The sequence below is a fragment of the Heliangelus exortis genome, chromosome 9 (genome assembly GCF_036169615.1).
Source record: "Heliangelus exortis chromosome 9, bHelExo1.hap1, whole genome shotgun sequence".
In the NCBI taxonomy this organism is placed as follows: Eukaryota; Metazoa; Chordata; class Aves; order Apodiformes; family Trochilidae; genus Heliangelus; species Heliangelus exortis.
In genome coordinates this window covers 11632192-11637440 of record NC_092430.1, presented here as the reverse complement: position 1 = coordinate 11637440, position 5249 = coordinate 11632192, and positions in this window count along the sequence as shown.

The following is a 5249-nucleotide window of genomic DNA, read 5'->3' as shown; positions in this document are numbered from 1 at the left end:
ACTTTAGCAATTTCTCCACCTGCTGTGCAATTTGGTCCTTTTAAGTTCATGATCCTGGACCCTGGGATGCTTCATTGGAAATGCTGAAACACTCCTTTAGGAGACTTGTACTATGCTGGAGTATCTGTTCACAACATTATGAATTTTCAAGCATCCTGCTTGATAGCAGACGCTCTGGTTAATAACTATTAGATCTCCTTTGTTACAGGAATATTTGCAATTTAGCAGTAGTTGTCCAATTTATCATTTTTATATCATGATGGAAACAGTTCAGCTAATGATAAATCAGCACCATTGCCCTTGGTCTTTTCTTATGTTAGTAAATAAGCAATTGACTATGAACAACAGGGGGTAAAACATTTCGGGATAAAAAAAGAACTTGATACTGGCTTTTATTCCTATGGAGAGAACAGGCAAGTGGAAACTGATGTCAGAATTGCCTGAACCAACAAATGGAAGGACCAGAAGGTAACTGAGAAAAGCCAAACTGAAAAACTGTACCAGTTGTATGATTAATGCATCACATCTGGTCTCCCTGCTAGATAATAGTATGAATTATTGAGTTTTGCAACTGTCTTCAATATATTATTACTTGAGATAAAGCCAGAAAAGAGACCAGGGGAAAAAAAAATTAAGGAATGTAAGCTATGTTTCTAAGAAGTTCCTAAATTCCTAAGATGCTGTGGGAACAGTGTCAATACTGCATTTGTACTTAGTATCTCAGTATGAAAAGAAAGCAAGGGAGGAAGGTGTATGACTCATTTTTTTATTGAGCTAGAAACCACATTGTCATTGGATAAATGAACTAAGAGCCACATTTGCCATGCAAAATGAGAGAAGAGTGGGAATTCCAGCTGGGGGAAGGGTGGAGGCTCTGCAAGTTTTCCAGTGACAACTCTTGTGTGCTTTTTCTATTTCTATAAAGTAGCTGATTCAATTAAAGGCATAACATTGACAAAGCCCAGCCTTACAGATCAAAGCACATTTGGAGATCCTAGGAACTGGGTGGGTACATAGGTTTGTAAGAGTCAATTTAGGTACTAGAAAAATACACACACACAAAAAAAAAAAAAAAAAAAAAAAAAAAAAAAAAAAAAAAAAAAAAAGGGTATGTCCTCTCTATTTCATGTTGTCCACAAATACTCTGAAACAGGATAACTGGCAATTCCAGGAAAAAAATAAAGTTCTTTTGGAAGTGAAATTATCAAGGATTTGGCACTTAAGACTGCATTGAGAGAGATGGGGTTGTTTAGCCTGCAGAAGAGAAGACTCTAAGGGGACCTTATAGCAGTCTTTTAATACTTAACGGGGGTTGGAAAGAAAGATGAGGACAGACTTCTTAATAAAGCCTGTATCGATAGGATAAGAAATGATGGATTTTAACTAGATTTAGACTAGATATAAGGAAGACATTTTTTACAAGGATGGTGACACATTTGAGCAGGTTGCCCAGATAGTGATAGATGCTCCATCCCTGTAAACATTCAAGGTAAGGTTGGACAGAGCTCTGAGTAAACCTGATCTAGCTGAAGATATCCATGCTCACTGCAGGGAGCTTGGACTAAGTTAACTTTAAAGGTCTCTTACAACTCAGAATACTCTATTATTCAAATTAAATAAAGGGATATTTTTTATCACATTTGACATAAATTTAAATTAAAATTATTTTAAAGTGTCAGCAGAGCAGGACTCATGCAGAAACACTGAGAACACTCAAAGGTCTTACATCTATTTGTACAAAGTATGTTGTTCAGATGACTCCCCCAAGTAAAAGATCTGGTGAGAAACATGAAAGCTGGAGCATAAAGATTGAGAAACTAAGCTTTAAGGGAGGGGTTTAATTTTCATTTTTTCATTATTTCATTTCACTGCACAGCAACATCATTATTAAATTCATCACAGGAACGATGTCAAGGATGCACGGAGGGATGCATTGAAGAGCAGGATCACCCCCACTTGATTTGCACCATCATTTACACAGTCTTATCAGATAACATCTCAGTGACAGACTATCACGTATTTCAGATTAAGGTTTTCCCTTTCCACTTCAGGAATTGTCTCATTCTGAGGCAGAGAGCTGCCAGACAACAATTAGGAAATTTGTGTCTTACTAGCTTTGTGTACAAAATATCTTCCTGCAATGACTCTTGGGGTGAAGCACTCACACCTGGATCATGAGTACCAGCAGCCTAGTCCAGGAGGGTCAGCAGCAGCCAATTGGAGAAAATCACTCAGGCTGTGCATTTCTCCAAGACCACCACAAGAGGAAATGTCACCCTAGGGCAGCAAGCATTTTTTAAAATTATGATGACACTAGCTCCATAATTTAAATATTAAATAGTTCATTGCTAAAGATTCATCATTCCAAGCCGGTGGATGCCACTCAGAGAGACATGTAACAGAAAACAGGTTTTGTCTACCTTCAAAAAGAAACATTAGAAAAGAAAGTTACTTGTCTTACAGAGTCAGTTGTCAAAGTTAGACATTTTTTGAGCATATTAATACAGATTCTTTACTTACACGACTCCATACTATTTTTGTCACATAACCTATGCATCATTTATGCAAAGAATACATACACAAGGCAACATAATTAAGATTGCATGAGAGACTGTAGATCTGCCATCTTTTGGTTTTGAGGTTAAAACCTCTATAGCTTAATTTATAACCATTTCCTATACACTATTTCTAACTTTTAATTTCATGGCTTTATTCTGCAAAGACAGGGACTTCGACAGATGCTGACCGAGCAGCTTCCTGACTTCAAAAATGAAGTATTATTAATTTACAAAAGGGTTTATCTGATCTCGTTCCCTGCAGCCATAAGGGATTGGGTTTGGTGAAGATATTAATTTACCTTAAGAATAATGTCAATACTAACACCTTTATTTATGGGTAACTACTTGCTGACCTTTTACTTTTGTGTTCCTTCTGCAGCCATTGATGGAAACCAGCCGGATGTCTCTGGTTTAGTTCACGGATGAATTTCCTCTAGCAACATCATTTACATGGTAAATGATGGTAAATTTATGTGGTAAATTTATATTAAGTGTCTTGTTTGTCATCTGTAATTTAGGGTGTGTTCTCAGATAGCAAATGTCAGAGAATGATGCTACTGTTGTTCCCAATACAGCAAAGGTAGAGGAGTCTGGCTGTATGTGCTGTGCCCAGCTGTGTGGGGCTTTCCCAGCTGCCTATTCTCTCTCTCACTAGGTCTCGATTGTCCCTTTGCTGCCTGGATCTGTAGATATTCTTGGGTGGTAATGTAGAACCTGTTATCACATTAACAGTTTAGAAGTTTAAAACTAGTTTTAGAAGAGGCTGAAAGTCTGCAGCACATTTAAAAGTCCTTAAACACATGATCCATAAGGAACTAACAGCCTTTGATAGTGGTTTCACATGGAGGGCAGTTATTCAGTGGGTATAAGGCCCAAAATACTTTCTTGTTTGTACGTAGTGGGTCTTCTGTAAACTTAAAAAATATCGGCCATCCGAGATGAGCATCAGGGAATGTGTGTCTGTGGCATGAGGACTGTGCAAGTTTCTGTCCTATACATTGACTTTCATATCTAGCTATTTTTATTAACATTACATTACTTTTGTGACTAAAACCAGTCACCTAATGTTGGTGGTTAACCTTTTGGCTGTTTACCAGCACCTTGTTGGTCAGGGGTTAAGTGTCTCCTTTTTAGCTTTCTTGTTTCTAATTTCTGACACTTCAAACCAGTTCAAAACACAACTGTAAATATTATCTGACCATGTTATGATTCTCTCTGTTTCCATAGCCCCCTTTTTGTGGGCTGGCATTCCTGTCCCAGACCTTTACCTTGCCTAGAAGTGTCCTGTTCCTTCCACCAGCCCCACTTGGGCATGTGGGGCTGCCCCTCCTCGGGGCTGCAGGCCAGGTACTCCCACCTGGCTGCTGACACACATAGGCACTCATACAAACCTGGGCCTCTACAAGACCCATGAACACTTCAGCCACTGCTCTTTGTTATCCTCCACTGCCTCCGTGCACAAAGGAGTTGGTACTCTTACTTACCAGCCATCCTGCAGTCTGTCTCCAAAGATCTGGTGCATCCCAATAGCGTCTGCATCCTCCCACACAAACCCTCTGGGGAATTTAGCAAGCACAGATCCGGGTTATGCTACTGCTTTCTTCACCAAGCACTGGGGAAAGAAGAGTACAGGTATTAAATATGCTAAATGGCAGCATCCACTTTTTGCTCATCCCTCAGAACATCCTCTCTAATCCACAGCACTTAAGACTCTGGGATTGGGACTGCTCTTCTTTGTATTTTGCAAAAATAGGAATGTTAAGTGCTTAATAAATAAGCTAAAAATAAAACAATAGGTTTATATTCTCCCTTTCATACAGCAGAATTTCTGTTTAGTTCCTCAAGTCTTGATTTCACCTAGCTGTGCCTACACACTTAGCTACACCTACCTTTTCCCGCAAGAGCTGCATAAAGGAAGAAGCACTTAATGCAAGGAGAGGGGCAGGTTCTCCTTAAAAAAAATTCTTAAAAGATAAATTATCAGTTATTGACATGACAACCTGTATGTCACCATCCAGTAGTAGTGACAACTTGGGTTCTGTAAACATTTTTTTAAATGTCAAGTTTCTTTATGTTCAGTAAGAATACTGACTGGATTTTTTCTTTCCTCAGTTAAACAACTTTGGCCCAAATCCTACAAACACATAAGTATTGAGTTCATTACTGTGAGCTCTGCCACAGCCCTTTAAAGAGCATCTTTCACAGTCTGTCTGAAAAGGCTACTAAAATGGGTCAAGATTACCAACTGGTAAACAAAACCAAGCATTTTAAGTTTACTTTAGAATTTAAATAAAGACGAAATTTTAAAGCAGCATTACTATTTTTCAAGCATTGGTGAGGCTGTACACACGATTGCACAAATGGCGACACTGAGTTCATTCATGACCAGGACAAACAACCCCTCTGTGCCACCTGAGGACAGGCGGCAGGGCGCTGCAGGAGGCGGCTGAGTTTGCGGCGATCCCGCCAACGTGGGTCGCTGCGCGCTCCTTCAGCCACTGCGTGCGCAAAATACGCGCTGCCGGGGGTGCCCCTCGGGCCGAGGCTGCCGCACCGCCGCCCCCCTCTCTCGGGACGCACCAGAGCGGGGCTGGGCGCGGGAAGGGCAGAGCCCCAGAGCGAAGGGGAACCCGGGAGCACCCGCGGCTCCGCACCCGCGCAGCGCCGCGCCCCACGGAGGGAAGGAGGGCG